The sequence below is a fragment of the Bombyx mandarina genome, chromosome 08, assembly GCF_030267445.1.
Source record: "Bombyx mandarina strain Sakado chromosome 08, ASM3026744v2".
Lineage (NCBI taxonomy): Eukaryota > Metazoa > Arthropoda > Insecta > Lepidoptera > Bombycidae > Bombyx > Bombyx mandarina.
In genome coordinates, this window is record NC_143215.1 from 11,895,656 (window position 1) to 11,913,160 (window position 17,505).

The 17,505-nt window shown below is 35.6% G+C and overlaps 1 long non-coding RNA gene across 1 annotated transcript; it reads left to right on the forward strand.

The window, feature by feature from the left end:
- Positions 1-10,943: 10,943 nt before the first annotated feature.
- On the forward strand, positions 10,944-15,707 carry LOC149502570 (uncharacterized). The gene is made up of 2 exons (XR_016323499.1): positions 10,944-14,957; positions 15,640-15,707. It is a non-coding gene; the product is annotated as an uncharacterized LOC149502570 (long non-coding RNA).
- The last annotated feature ends 1,798 nt before the right edge of the window (positions 15,708-17,505 follow it).

A 17,505-nucleotide genomic window follows, 5' to 3' on the forward strand; every position in this document is an offset into this window, starting at 1 on the left:
TTGAGTTTTTTTGCTCCTTCCAACCCGTGCCTTTAACAAAGCTATTTAAACGTAAGTATGTAAAGTAATACCTAGCAAAAAGATTTTATATTTATATATCGATTTCCTTAAACGCGTGACTTTGCTGTTTGCGTTGTCCGAAATGGTACCGTCGAAAAAAAAACAACAATTTTTGCATTTTAATTACCCTGTACCACTTAGTGTTAAGTGGTTACCAAAGTCCATAGAAATCAACAATGCACACAACAATGCAACAACTTCAAACCGAAACGCATTACTGCTTCACGACAGAAATAGGCAGGGTGGTGGTACCTACTCATGCGGACTCACAAGAGGTCTCTCACCACCAGTAATTAGGCAAATAATATTTTTTGCGGGTTTGATTTTTGTTACACGATATTATTCCTTCACCGTGGAAGGCAATCGTGAGCATCTGTTAAGTACGTATTTCATTAGGAAAATTGGTTGCACTGGTGCAACGCTAGATAAGAATGCACCGGACGTCTTACCCACTAATATGCCTACTGGATAACCTTGTACTGTACAAATATATCGTTTTAAGAGAAAAAATATTAAAGCTGACCTAGACATTCGATTACAGAAAATTAATTCCTCAATAAGAACTATTTACGTAAGATTACTGAAAAATATTAAATAAGCATAGTCAGTCAAACGCAACGCTAAAATTAAATCAAATTACAATTCCGGTATTGAATGCGCTGACCCAGCCTCTGATAACAAGAAGATAGCTAACTAAAAGTAAACTAAACTAGATAGTAACTAGTAGTTAGTACTAAAGTAACTAACTAACTAAAACTAAAAAGTAAATTACAATAAGGTATTGATACCCCAAATATCCAACAAGCACTAACCTAGCCTCTGATAACAAGAAGATAGCTAACTTAAAAAGCAATTTACGGTATTGATACCCCAAATATCCAACAACCGAATCAATAATAATGAATTTCAATACGCCACTTCTGCATTTCAATAAGGCCACTGACACTTCGAATCAAAATACATTACGTAAAACATTTGTTCACTTCTGGAGTAAGTTGAATGGATGTAAGAAAAGAAAAAAAAGTGACGCAGAGAAAGCGCTACTGAGACAATAATTAGAGACAGAAAACTGCTATTAATGAAATGCCGCGGCGCGTAGCATGAGAGACACGCATTAGATGTAGGGTTGACACTTATTAGTTTACCAATATTTGTTTATCAATTTTTATATTTCAGCCGATAAAAACCCTAGTCGAACAAACTGCCAGACTTTAATATACTGTTCTTCGCTGAGCAAAAGAGTGTAAATGCGAATGAGTTAATTTTTTAATTAAACGGTATTTATCAATACTTTTAATTAACACCTTTGTTATATATGAAAACGAAAACTGTAGAGTATTCTCGACTTCAGAGTATTCGGACTAACGCAAAAAAAATGAAATGAAAATTAAAAAAGGCGAGTTAAATCGTAAATTTTAATTTAATTACGTCTACGAGTGATGAAAACCGAAGGAAAAACTAGCTTGTATTTTTTTAATTAAGAGAATTTTCTCTATCTAGTTCTAATCTGGAATTTAAAAAAATAAGAATATTAAATTGAGAGGCTGGCAACCCTAATTAGATGCTGAGGCTTTGGCTCAATGTACAGTCATTACGCCTATATCAAAAGATATGTTACTTATGTGGATTGGTTACTGTGTGTGAGACAAAATATTGAAACGGGTAGCATATTTGGTAATTGTATTTAGGGGCATAGCGTTCAATATAAAAAAGATAATTCTGTATTTGTTTGTGTTAGTTGTGCTTCGTGCGTTCTTATGTCGTACACCCGATCGAGTTAAATATTTTTATTAAACGATCTGTGAGCTTAGTGCGAGTTTTTTAACGTTCTCGATAGCGTTAAAGTTAACTCAAACTCATATTGAGTTGGAACGTTTGCCTACGTTTGCCGCTAGGGGCGCTGTTCCAACTCCATACAAACTTGAGTTAACTTTTACGCTATCGAGAACGTTAAAAAACTCGCACTAAGCACACTGGTTCACTTACTAATCGTGAGGCAGGAGCAGTTTTAAAAATATCGCCAATATGCCAGTATTAGTGTTAATAAATGTTAGTTGATGTATTGGTAACTGATAAAAATTCAAACTACTTAATTCAAAACACTAGCATTTTATTTAATGATTTTTTTGCAGTTAATTCGAGATTTTTTTTAAACAAAACGAAAAATATTGAATATCTCGATAACGAGACACTTTGGTGTTAGGGACATTAGGGTTAATTTTGTTGGAAATTAGATGTATTATCACATCCCAAGAGGAATGCGTCGAATTACAAGTCACGCTGTATAGCCAAATACCGTATACAAGTAGCTGATAGGAAAAACGATTTCTTTAAGTGACAAGAACAATATTTTCTAGTATACACTAACTAAAGCAAAGTAGAACATAAAGTTATGTGCAATTGCACTTTGACACGTGATCCAAGGAATGCTATAACACATTTTTTTTATATGAAGCATTTCTTAGATGTAACGATACAGCTGACTTTGCCGCTCCAGTTCTGTGGTGTCGCGCAGTGTACGTGTGAGGCTGTGAGGACAGTGACCCGGCTATCTCCGAGATCGCAGCCTCCGACCGGCCAGATGCCGAAAGATGTCAGACGGGGACGTAATCAGACATGAATTAGGAAAAACTTGATGTTTTTCTTAAAAAAAATTAAACTTTCGTGTTATTATAAACAATGATTAACTTTAAAACGACATGAATTTAGAATTGCCCATTATGAAAGCCGGTTAAATAAATTTAAGATTCCGCGGTTGACAGTGATATAGTCAAACAATACCATTATAATTAGTTGTCTTTGTTATGTTTAGTCATGGTAAATATCCGCGTTCAGATTTTAATTTATGGTCAAATCACAAAACATATCAACCCAGACTAATTATTTCCTCCCTACCTATTTATTCTTTTTTTTTTTATTGATTTTATGACCTGGTAACTAAGACCTTTAAGTCAAGCCCTACTTATTCACTGGTAGCCTAGGGGGCTATTCTAGCTACGCTGCTAATCATTCATATGTCACACAATTAACAACGTTACATTTAGACTGGCATTTCGTATTTAATTGTGCTACATGAATTTATCCTGACTAAGGTTCTTGGCCTAGTCATTATCGAAGCTATAAACATCATAAAAAGAAACTCACTACTACCTCGGGATTAGAGGATGAAGTCTCAATTCAATTGTATAATGACTGTCTCATTCGCTAAGCCGGAGATAGAATATGAGGACGGAAAATGTGTTCGTCTAGAATCTAGAAGAAACGTAGAGGCGGTACTGGTGGTAGGACCACTTGTGAGCCCGCGCGGGTGGGTACCACCACCCTGCCTATTTCTGCCGTGAAGCAGTAATGCGTTTCGGTTTGAAGGATGGGGCAGCCGTTGTAACTATACTTGAGACCTTAGAACTTATATATCAAGGTGGGTGGCGCATTTACGTCGTAAATGTCTATGGGCTCCAGTAACCACTTAACACCTGGTGGGCTGTGAGCTCGTCCTACCATCTAGCAATAAAAAAAGGCGGATATGTCAAAAGTTCCACAACTCAACAATCAATAAAAACACCATCTAATCTCTTCTTCAATCCGTCCCTGTACGTAACCTTTAGCTCGCGGCTATCGGGGCATTAAAAATAAAAGTATACACGTTAATAACGTATTTTTAGTGCGCGTCTGTTTTGTGGAGCCGCTACCGAAGCCAAAGGTACGTTGGCCTGCCCTCCGACGCCACTCAAGTAGCTTTTAGGCTTTGATTTACTTAATAAGCTCCAACATATTCTTATTTTAATTAAAACAACACCAGCGTATCTTAATGAGAAGCATTTTTTGTTTATATTCCAACGTTTTTGTTGACATACAAATAAGATCAAGTATTCTAGTGGGTTTTTTTTTTGTGGCCCTGGAATTATGTCTTTTGAGCGGTTAATGTAGTAGCGCTTAGATATTAAAACTTACATAACTTGTTATTTTTTTATGAGGTCAGATTCTCCGAATTGCATTCCAAGAACGAATGTGGCTAGATAACCTTCAATATTACATAAAATACAAGAAAATTTGAATTTCGTAGTATTTCGTAACATAGCTTGATTTTTAGAGAATAATGTTCGAATATTGTTATAACAGATAAAATTATAATAGATTGCCTCATGAAATTACACAAAGAGGCAAGGATAATGCATTTAGGAAAAAAAAAAGTAAATGTAATTATGTAGCTAATTTTTACACTAATTTATACGATACAGAAGAATTAAATTTTCCCTTTTATCCAGTTCCACATATTAATTGTATTTAGATTTTTATGTTGCCTTATTACGTAGATTGGGAGAGGCCTATGTCCAGCAGTGGACGACTGTGGGCTGTTGATGATGATGATGATGATTATTACGTAGATGAAATATACGGCGCAGCTCATGCTGACTATCGTTAAAAAGCCTAAGTTATGTTGCTTCGGAAACAGCGGCAGTTCATTCAAGAGCTGAATTCGAAAATGTAGAACACGATTGTTTAGTAGGATAGTTTTAGGTATCATCATCATCATCAGCTTTTATCTGCCCACTGCTGGACATAGGTCTTCCCCAATGCCTTCCACAGAATGCGGTCCTCCGCCTTCCGCATCCAACGACTTCCCGCTGTACGCACTTAGTCGTCGGCCACTTGGTTGGAGGATGCCCCACGCTCCTGGTACCCATCCGTGGCCTCCATTCGAGGACTTTCCTCCCCCACCATCTCTTATCACCAGCTCTTTTTAAAAAAAAAGCTAAATGAGAAATCGACCTCATAATCCGGGAGTTAGACATTGCAACTACTTATTGCGACTAATAATTTTGACTAAAATTGTGACTGATCCTTGAGAAATGATGAGGAAGTTTCTACAGTATGGTAAAACCGCTGGTTTCTGCTCGTGCGTGCCTTATATCATTCCCTCATCGTGGAAGAAGTGCGTGAGCACGTGGTAATTACGTATTTCTTAGAAAGAATGGGACTTTTCCGCGAGTCGTGTTCGAGCGCAGAGCACTTCATCCATTGCTCCGCGATGACCGCTATGACATATTATTGTCTTACTTCAAACAGAGGAGAGCAATCAGCAGTGAGCAGCGGACTGACTGTCTTTCTTGTATTACTGATGTCGTAAAAGGAGTTTTTACAAGTTCGATGGTAGGTGGTGGTTACTGGTGGTAGGAGTGGAGGACTTGTGAGTCCGCACGGGTAGGTACCACCATCCTGCCTATTTCTGCCGTGAAGCAGTAATGTGTTTCGGTTTGAAGGGTGAGGCAGCCGTTTTAACTATACTTGAGACCTTAGAACTTATATCTCAAGGTGGGTGGCGCATTTAAGTTATAGATGTTTATGGGCTCCAGTTACCACTTAACACCAGGTGGGCTGTGAGCTCGTCCACCCATCTAAGCAATAAAAAAAAGATCATATAATGTGTAAGTTCGATCACGTTAATATCAATACTAGTTTTTATGAGAGCTTTTATAAACTTTATAGATTTAACTTCATAAAGTGTTTCATTATTTTTGTTGTTATGGTCGCCGCTGTCAATAACAAATATTGTATTTACAAAGCTTTCTCGTTCGGTGTGCTTCCATCCTTTTGTGCGAGCTCACAATGGCGAACAAGCTATTCTAATATCTTTTCCCCGTATATAGATTGAATTGTTGAAGCTAAAATCCAGGTAAGCTACTTACTGCTAACACTATTATGCGCTATCGCAGTCTGTGTGTTTACAAAAACCTTTGTATAATAATAGAAACATCTTTGTCATGTGTGCTGTTTATATTATTTGTTAAAACAATTGAAAACTATGAAATATTTGAGAATCACAGAGTTTATCTATTAAAAAGTTTATCGGTTTACTCTCTTGGTTAGTTTGTTCATCTTACAACGTCCATGAACGATTAAGGCAGACTAAGAATAAATAAAATAAATATGAAATATATATATAAAAAAGATGTGTGGTGTCGTGGGACACTGGATAGGAATGAAGTTCCTTACTATAAAAATAAGAATTTTAAGTTCTATTCGAGGTGTAAAGAAAATAAAACTGGAAGTTTCGCAACAACCCACGGTCATTCGGTAACGTGCGAACTTATTGTGGTACACTTCGTTCACGGTTGTTTGCATAAGAGTTCGTGTATTGCGCAAAACGAACGCTCTGAGATCGTGGTCAATGAATGATAAGAAAAAATCTTTTTTGTACGTTATTACAAAGTTAAGTCGTACACTGTGTGCATTACTCATAAGAATCTTACGTTACGGACGTTTTTTCCCGGTTAGGGTACCCTTCCGCATCGTCCCATAAGGAACTTTGATCCAATAATATTTCGAACTATAACTATATTTAAAAAAAAAAGACAGGTGACGCGAAAAACATTTTCGTTCTTAAATGAGTTTTTAAGGCATCGGTTTGTGATTGACTTGTAATATATTTTGAAAAACGTTTTCTGATAAACTAAAATCGCCGGTCAGTTTTGGTGACATTAAAAAAAGCGTTTTTGTCTTTTTTATTTATCGCATTAACTGGGTTTATAATTTTCTAGCCTATCTGGTGTTTAGTAGTAATTAGCCGCTATATACATATCAACGTAAGCACTTTGACAATTACCAACAATGAATGACTACTTCGCGGCAAGATGGTATCCTTGCGAGCTCAGACGAGTTCAGAATACGCCAATCAGTCGATTTTTTATTTATTATTATTTAGCTCTAAGACAAACATAAACTCCAAAAGTCTATATTTTGTGAGCCGGCAGTGTAAAACGAATTCTGGCGTTGCAAGTCCCCTCATCATTCAAGTGCATTGACCTCGAGCGTTAGTAGTTTTAGATTCGGTAGCATAGTGTGCAGTGCAATAACAGTAACTAGAGGTCCCGCAGTAGTCGAAATTCGACTGTAATTAATTGGAATTGTAAGTTTGTACACTATTATGACTGTATTTTATACTTCTATAATCACAAATTTCGCCAAGACTGCACTATAAAAAATAATAACAAAGACAAACAATATTTAATCTATTCTCAATTTGACCAGACGTCAAGAATAAAAGTTTGACAATAAATAGTATGCATGCGTGTATGCGTCAAATACATGGTATGTAGTGTGTGTAATGTTTTCTGTATTGATTTAATGCACCTTTTGTGCATTATTTAAAAAAAAAAAAAAAAAAAAAAAAAAAAAAAAAAAAAAAAAAAAAAAAAAAAAAAAAAAAAAAAAAAAAAAAAAAAAAAAAAAAAATATATATATATATATATTAACATTGTGCACTTCTTCTCTATAAGTGTGGAAAATTTCATACTTCTCCATCCGCGCAATTTTCGTAAAAAGGGATACAAAGTTTTTCCTTCACGTATTAATATATAGACAATTCGCATCACGATTTTTAAAAAATAATCTTATAAAATACCAAACCTATCTTTTAAAACTATTTCTTTTCGATCACAAAACAAATGTGTATGACGGCGTTAACGATATTTATGTTATATAGCACGTGCAATAGGAGTGACTCACACAGGCCAGGTGCGCCGACGTGTCGTTCCACTCGTAAACAACAGCTGCAACAGAAGTGACTCATAAATAAGCCAACTGCGCCGGCCAGTATAAAAAGGCGGTACGTGCCTCGAAATGGACCTACCCGATGATATGTAGGCGAAGTAAAATGTCCCTTAGAAATAAGGTGACACTCTACAAAACTTGCATACGCCCCGTCATGACCTATGCAAGTGTAGTGTTCGCTCACGCGGCCCGCATACACTTAAAATCCTTTCAAATCATTCAATCCCGTTTTTGCAGGATAGCCGTCGGAGCCCCGTGGTTCGTCAGGAACGTCGACCTCCATGACGACCTGGACTTAGAGTCCATCAGTAAGTATCTCTGCAGTCGGCGTCCATGCGCCACTTCGATAAAGCGGCACGACACGAGAACCCTCTCATCGTGGCCGCCGGTAACTACATTCCCGATCCTGCGGACAGAATGGAAAGCAGTCGACGTCGCCCAAAACACGTCATCTCGGATCCACCCGATCCACTAACGGTGCTTTTAGGTAATTCAAGCACCGGTCACCGTTCTCGTCGAACCCGTCGCTTGCGACGAAGGGCTCGACGAGTAAATTAACTCTCAGACACAGCCCACTGAGTTTCTCGCCGGATCTTCTCAGTGGGTCGCGTTTCCGATCCGGTGGTAGATTCTGCGAAGCACGACTCTTGCTAGGGTTCGTGTTAGCAACGTCATCAGGTTTGAGCCCCGTGAGCTCACCTACTAAAGTTAGGGTTACGCTGATATAGCCTCTCAAGGCTCTCAGCGTAGGTAGGAAAAAAAAAAAAAAAAAAAACGAAATGGACATTCGTTGGACTGCGTTTGCCTGGTGCACTTACTATATCCTTGTTACGTTGTGTGATTCAGTGACTGTTGTACGTACTGGTTAAAGTTGGACAAGTGTTAAAGTGAATTTTTAAGATAACATATTGTTGATTAAATCAGGAATCAAAAAGTGACTTCGTTTTACTTGGTGTTCAGCAAGATAATGTCTACCCTCAAGCTTATATGTACTTAATAAAAGCGATCCTAAATCTTGATGAATACAATGTGTTCAGTAGAAAAACGATTAAATCAAACGTTTTCCTGCCTACCCGCTTGTCGAATGTTACGGCGAACAATAAAATTAAGACTTGTTCTTGAAGTATTAGTCTTTCGTATTAGTTAACTAGTAGTAATTTAGGTCTATTGTTTTCCAAGCTATTTAGTTTTCTGAGCCTTCGGTTTCAGCTAATCATATATCCAAAGTGAGACATTATAAAATACGTTGAGTGAGTCCGTTACAAGTAAGACCAATAAATGCGTTTTAAACAAAAATTCAGAATGCGTGTAATAAGTGAATCGATTAAAAAATCAACCACATCTTGAGAGCTTGAATGTAATTTGAATTTTTTCACTTGTGGTGGGACCTCTTATGAGTCTGCACGGGTAGGTACCACCACCCCGCCTATTTCTGCCGTGAAGCAGTAATGCGTTTCGGCTTGAAGGGTGGGGCAGCCGTTGTAACTATACTGAGACCTTAGGACTTATATCTCAAGATGAGTGGCGCATTTACGTTGTAGATGTCTATGGGCTCCAGTAACCACTTAACACCAGGTGGGCTGTGAGATCGTCCACCCATATAAGCAATAAAAAAACTAAAAAAACGAATAACAACCTTATGTTTGCAACAAATTAATTCTAAGCAAAAGTCTCCTCAAGTAATCGTTCACTGATTAATATTCGACCGGAGAAAACCTAATACAATCGAATACCAGTATTGACAACAAAACTATTGCAATTTACCTCAAACGCACGGCATCCCAAGATTTTCTATACAAAGCGAATTATTGGTATAATTGAAACGGACGCGGGTATAATTTAAAATAAACGATGCTAGGCTTGCTTGCTATGCCTTTTTACAGGAAGGGTTTTATGAGGAAATAAAGGTATTTTAAAACGCCTTACCCGATGACAATGAACTTTCGCTAAAACGGTGACTCTGGAATTGAGATTTATGTATTTTATTTTAATCGCGTTGTACATTGCTTCTGCATAAAAGCTTGAAGCCGCGCGCGGTCAGTGAACTCGTGTGATGCGGTGATATAAAATATAAGCTACCCTCACTCTTATAAAAAACGAACCTGCGAAAACGGTAAGTATTTATCTTATCTTATCTTTACGGATCCATCAGACCCAATAACCCTTGCATTAGACATCTTTAGCTCTAAAACTAGGTGGAGAGACCCCTGTAACCGTACTCGTCAGCCCGCTGAGTTTCTCGCCGGATCTTATCAGCGGGTCGCGATTCCGATCCGGTAGTAGATTCATTCGTGAAGCAGCTACTCTTGAGTTGTTAGGTCTCCTTTGGAGGCGCTCGGGTAGCTGTTATCAAATCCCACCCCTCCAGGTTGAGCCCTTGGTCGCTCACTTGTTCTGGTAAAACTGAAAAGGCCTTCGGGCCACCCGTAATCTCTCAAACATAAAAATAATAATATTTATGTTTAATTTAGAAATTTAATTTGGCTACCAGGACGGGCAGCTTCTTCAAGGACCTAAATCTTCAAATAGGACGCAGATGGAAACTATATCGTAGTTTTGTACCTAGTATTTATACAAGTCTAATCTGTACCACGATCTCAAAGTTGTACAAATAGCTTTTGAACTGTTCTTATGCTGTTTAATCAGATATTAACATAACGAGTATTCTCGGATTACAATTGTTAATTTCTGTCATTTGTTAGTTAGATAACGATTTAGCCGACGGAATTATTATCAGTTTTGTCGAGATTTAATTTCAAATTTTAGCAAAGTGTTTTGTACTTAACTTACTCTTTAATACTGGTACAGTCTATTTCGGATTGATTTAATGTTTAAGTCCGAAATTTCCTACTTAGATTTATCTATTTGTTTACAACGAACAATTTGTATTAATTTTATCATTTGAATTATAAGCTTAGAAAGTATAATATTGTCTCTTACGGCTGTATAAAATTCTTGTCCATTTCCATAGATACTTAATATTAAATATATGAAAGTGAGTTTGTTTGTTGGTTTGTTTGTCATTCTTTCTCGTCGAAACGAAGCTATAGATTGACATGTTTTTTTTTTAAAGTGACCGTTTTTGATCCACATAGGTTACCTTTTATCACAAAAAAACACTCCCACCGGAAACTGCGTTGGCACTTTTCCTTGACCGTGCGGTTGAAGCCGCGGGTAATAGCTAGTAAATTCTGAATAAGACAGAACGTGAATAGTTTTAATGTAGAGTCTGAAATCCATTGTGTTGAATGCGATCATCTTTATATGGTTTTCGAATATTTAAATAAACATCAGTAGGCTTAGTGCGAGTTTCAAAAATCGAATCGAATGACTCGCATCGAGTGTACGCTCTTCACGGTGAAACGTGCGGAGCTCTGAGTGCGAGTTACTTGATTTGCAGGACGCTTATTCATCTTGAGAAGCGATAATTTTTTCTTTTATATTGGTAGCACGCAAGGGTTTTTTTAAGGCGTTTAATTGAAATGCCAAGCTTTCTAACGATATTTATAATTATTCGAGTAATGGGTAATGTACCTGTGCTTAGTGCGAGTTTTTTTAATTACTCAGTCGATGTTAATGATATGTTTAATTTGTGTGAGGTTGTATCAGTGCCACCTAGTGGTAAGCTTATGAATCTCATTTTGTGGGAGAGAGAAGGTTTGTTATGTTGCTGTCTCATGTATCGAATAGCTTTACCGAAGTGAGCCTCTCGATTATTGTATGTGCGAGTGCGAGTTGCAAATTAATGGATTTTGAGAGTATTTCTTCACTTTCAAGCAAGTTAAGTAGTCACTAAAAATTTTGCCGTGAAACCAATACAATATCAAGATTTTTTCTTTCGTTTTTAATAATAATGTTGTTTTTGAAGGTTTTATCTATTCTAATGGTTTATACACATATCTTTTTTCGGTTAGAAAATTTTATAGACGTCTAGCTAGTTGTAAATATGTACATATTAATTCTTTGCTTTTTCATTTAATTCTTATTAAATCATTGCTTTTTTTTAAAGAGTTGTTTGATGAGAGAGAGAGAGAGTGAGATAGAGTTGTTTTTTTTTATTGCTTAGATGGATGGACGAGCTCACAGCCCACCTGATGTTAAGTGGTTACTGGAGCCCATAGACATCTACAACGTAAATGCGCCACCCACCTCGAGATATAAGTTCTAAGGTCTCAGTATAGTTACAACGGCTACCCCACCCTTCGAACCGAAACGCATTACTGCTTCACGGCGGAAATAGGCGGGGTGGTGGTACCTACCCGTGTGGACTCCCAAGAGGTCCTACCACCAGTGAAAGAGTAGGTATTCTTTATTGTACACAAAATGAATAAATATTGTGAAACATTCTTTCTTGGTCTTATCGCTAAGAGTGATCTCTTCCAGACAACCATTAGATGGGCAAGAATAATTTCGAAATGAATTGCACACTGTGTACCTATCTATTATAGAAATATATACACACACGCACATACACACGCGCACACACACACACACGCGCGCGCAATATACATATTCACAGGTACATACGTACAGATTTATATTTATAAATTATATAGAAATTTGAACAATGTAATAATAATTTTGCTTCTTTACACATTTATAAATAAGGATGGATGCTCGTAATAATTTTAGCATATTTGGGCCACCTAATGAAGATCATCAACACTATTACCGTAAATACAATCATTTTATAAACGTTCAACGGGTAAATGATTAAACCTATGTAAAACATAATATCTTAATTAAAAAAAGCTGAAATAATTACCTATTCCAAGATTAATTATGTTAAGGTTGTCTAAATATGTAATTACAATTAAATAAATTCTATAATAAACTTCTATAATAAACTTCTAATTCTAATACTTCTATTAAAGTTACTAAAAAAATATGTTTATGCTGGGCAGTTTTCGTGTATTTTAAAGGTTACGCCATTACGGCAAAGTTTGTTTACGAAATTGCACCCTTAGAATGGAAGTGGTATAACTAAAAAATTTAAGATTCGTTTTATATTTCAAAACACTTATGTATTATTATTAAGAACCTACATTTTAAGTAATACGTGAAGCAAAAATGTTGTACTCCTTTTTACGAAAATTGCGCGGACGGAGAAGTATGAAATTTCCCACACTTATAGAAAATATAAAGAAGTAGTGCATGTTTGCTAATATATTTTTTATTATTGTGCATAAACAATAAAAAAATAAACTAAATGAATAAAAAAACCTTACACACATTACCATGTATTTGACAGACACACACACACATGCATTTATACTTTTTTTGTTTATTGATTTATCAATCTGTGGTCAAATTGAGAATAGATTTTTTGTCTTTAATATTATTTTTCTATAATGTAGCCTTGGCGACATAGAGCAATGATTATTATAGAAATGATGATAATAGAAAGGTGACAATAGAACTATAATAATGTTCAAACTTAAAATTTAAATAAATTATGGTCAAATTTCGACCACTGGACTACCATTAGTAGATAATAATAAAATCATTTATTGCCTTTCACACAGATTTAGATTATTACAGGCAGCCTACAAGGAAACAACAAAAAAACAAAACACTATTATATCATTTCTAGCAAGCAGCTCAACATTTGCACTTGTATATTATTAATAGGAATTTTATTAAGAATATTGACAATTTATGAGGAATTTGACAAGTACGGATTAGTTATAGATATATGTAGTTACATATTGTAAATTAAATTAGTTTTATAAGTGCAATAAAAAATAATTTAAATGATAAAATGATAAAGCCATACCTTTTTCCAATGTGACGATTAGAGGGTATCCTATTATTCTTTTCTATATTATTCTATCAGCTTATAAAATTAAACAGTCTCTTTTAGTCTAGAAAAGGACAAAGTACTCTTTCTGTCTTTTTCAAATAAAATGGCATGCCTTAAAGTGTTTAAACCGAAAAACTAAAAAAATACAATTATTGTATTACAATATTGAAGTTTACCAGAAACTAAGAATTTTGGGTTGAGCCACTTTAATTCTAAAGGTACAAAATAGTATTGAACACGTGACATTACCCGAATAATTTTGAAAGTGGGTGGTTCTCATTAAAATGCTGTTAAAATGCGTTGTATTTCATTTAGGCGGTCTAATGCCAAAACATCACGTGCTACCAATATACGAGAAATAATATTATTGCTGCTCTCGGTGAATAAACGCCCTGCGAAGCGAGTAGCATATCTCAACTCACACTCACAATTCTTCATTTTTCACCGTATAGAACGTAAACTCGATTTGATTTTGATTTATTCATTTACAATTGAACAACTAGGAAAAAAAGGTGAAAAGACATTTTGGAGGGACCGCGAGGAGCTAAATTGTGTGAATTGTTTTATTTTGTCTATTTAATGTTTCTTAGTTAATGCGTATTTAATATTTCTTCGTGTATAAGTGTAATTTTGAGACCGTCCTGGCTTAAAGGTTAAGGCGTCCGGTGTATTCGTATCTTGCAATGCACCGGTGTTCTAATCCCGCCGGCGGGTATAAATTTTTCTAATGAAATACGTACTTATCAAATGTTTACGATTGACTTTCACTGTAAAGGAATAGCATCATGTAATAAAAATCAAACCCGCAAAATTAATTTTTGTAATTACTGGTGGTAGGACGTCTTGTGAGTCCGCACGGGTAGGTATCACCACCCTACCTATTTTTGCCGTGAAGCAGTAATGCGTTTCGGTTTGAAGGGTGGGACAACCGTTGTAACTATACTGAGACCTTAGAACTAATATCTCAAGGTGGGAGGCGGCATTTGCGTTGTAGATGTCTATGGGCTCCGGTAACCACTTAAGATTAGGTGGGCCGGGAGCTCGTCCACCCATCTGTGCAATAACAAAGTAACGTGGGTTTATTAACTGTTTAGTATCTGTGAAAGTGCGAAAATTTAAAAAAATTAAACAAAACCGCTGGACGTAGCTTCTCGAAGTCTTCGAAAAGGTCCACTGAAAAAAATCTCAGTATATAATCAGCATTTTGCAGAGATTATATTTTATCCCATATTATCTGATCTCATTTCATTTCATTCCATGCCAATGGGGTTGGCAACTGTCAAAGTGGCGCTGGTGTGCATTGTTCCCATAACATTCAATATTTGTATTGGAATTTTTGATTAAAAATTATTTTAAGCATAATGACGCGTTGTTTTGTACCAGTATGCTCAGAAATTGGAGTACATCAATTCCCGAAGGACAAGAAAATTAGAAGACTGTTGTTAAAGGCCATTTGACGCGTAAAAAGTACTCCCACAAAGTTCGAGGTTATGTCGTAAACACTTTGTGGAATCTGACTATGAAAACATTAGTAAATACACAGGTATGCTTCTTTCTGTCAAATATTTATAATGCATGACTAGGTGTAGCACACATCTTTGTTCTCTTATTAAAAAAAAGTGTGTGTGTCCGCTCCGACGCACGACTGGAGTTTACTGGATATAAAAAATTAAACGAAACAATACGAGAAATAGTTCTATATTACGACAACACGATACACTACAGATTATTAACAAATTAACGAGACACAAAACAAACGACTAACAAATATATGAAAATACAATAATGAGAGAAACGCGCGATCAGTACGAGGCTTTGTGGCGGACTGCCGGCGCAGCAGCCCGGCGCGCATTTCGTGTGACATGCGCATAACGCATTTCGTGTGACATGCTAGTACGATTTTGGTCCCCATAATTTTCATACCCCGGGCCTATATATGTAAATCGATTCTAAAGGAGTAAACTCCAAAAATCCAATAATAATTAGTTAGGCATACTATTAGTTGCTAACAAATTTTGCAAGTAGATTTATGCTGTAAGGAACCTTTTAACAAACACAAAATCAGACTGGAGGAAACACATTCCTCATGAGCTGTTGTTCATTATCAGCTGTTACTATTGAAAGTTCTATCTAAATCGCTGCATCCATTGCAATAACAAATATTTTGAAACTATGGTCAGGTTTCCTTGTGATAGTATATTTAAATGTTATTCTTTGTGTTGTAGGTGTCAAACATTAACATAAATATCTGAAGAAAGGTGCTGTACCATCTATATTTTCATGGAATATGAAACCAGTTTCTGAAGAAACAAAAAGTAGAGAAGTTACATAAGTAATATTAGAGAAGGAATTGTCAATAAAAATAATTAAAAATATTCCTGATTTTTTATTTCGACAAGTGTGTATAGTTATAATACAGATGTTTTTCATACAATGCTTCTTTGAAAATATTTTCATAAAAGATATCTAATTTATTTAACATATTATTTATAAAATTATTGTCTTTTTCAACATAAATCACTTTGATGTCCTTGTAGGTGTAAATGACCAAGTTGCAGTATGTTTTTCCTGAGCAGTATAACTGTCCTTGGATTTGATAATAATATGGGCAGGTTTTTTTTTGAGACAATATCCCGTTACATTGTTCTAAGTAAGGCACCGTTGTTATATTTATTTCATGTTTTCTGCTAGCGTATGGACATTTCACTTCAATTATAGCTTCTTCGCCCAACACACCATCAGGAGATGCAGCAAGATATGGGCGCTCTTGGCTATTGAAAATGCCACATGGTTCCACTAGCAAATCATATATATTAGCATATTTTGCTAGAGCATTTTTTTTCGTTTTGTTTCAAAATTAAAATTTTGGTCATGTAGCTCTAATCTGAAAAAAAGCAAAATAATACATTAGTTGGTTGGTAATGTGTGTAATATGAGCAATTCTTTTTGCACATGCTACAAGGAATAAAGTTCCTAAGGTACACAATTTAATATTATTATTATAATAGCTACCGGAAACAGTTTGAGAGAAGTTTTCTAAGTTAAAATAAAACATCAACATTGTACCTTTCGACAAAATCCACTTTTTTTTCTTCGTAAAGATGCAACACGTTTTCTCAACTCCTCCTTTAATTCTTTAACTATCCAGTTGGAATACATGTTGTAAAACTGTTTAGCACTACTTAGAAAGTAATAAGAACCGTATCAAAGTCACAAAATGCAGAAATATCACTAACGCAAAACACACAAAATGGCGGCTCTCTGTGACAAGGGAACAAGCTACGCTGGCGACATCTGAGAAAAGCTTTAACCGGCCAACCCCATTGATTAATGCTTCAAATTAATCAAATCCATTTCACTCCATATTATCATTTTTCATAAAAAAAAATTAGGTTCTATGGCATGATATTTTTGCCTCTCTAGTTGGAAAAATAAAACTACTAAAGAAATACTCGATCGAAACGTTAAAATCCACTAATTTGTAACACGCACTCGCACAAATGTCATTCGTAGTACTCATTTCGGTAAAATTACTCGGTTACGAGATCACAACGTTAATATGAACTCGCACTCACAAAATAACACCGAGTACGTTTGCCGCTAGGGGCGCTGTTCCAATTGCATACAAATTTGAGCAAACTGGCTCGCTAGTGAGAACGTTACAAAACTCGCACTAAGCACACTGATTCACTTATTGAAATTCCAATACGCACACAACTAGCAAGGTAGACATCCACAATTAATACAAATTTATTGTAAAATTAATTGGACAACAGATAATATGCAAATAGTTTCAGATCGGTTCACTTTGTAGATTGTATAATGTTCATAAATAAACTGTCTTAGGTTTTATGTAATTCATTACTTATTAAAACTAAACATGATTTATTTTGGAAAAAATTTCATCAGAATTTATATCCTTATGTTCTTCTATTGTTAGAATATGATTCCATCTAGGCTAATAGTTTCCACGATACCTTTTTTGTTGAATCAGAATTCGCCTCAATGTATTTCAAAATTAGGCTTAAATGCGTACATATATTTTTAATTAAAACGAACGCCATGTTTTTTACGTAAACCAACTGTCAGCG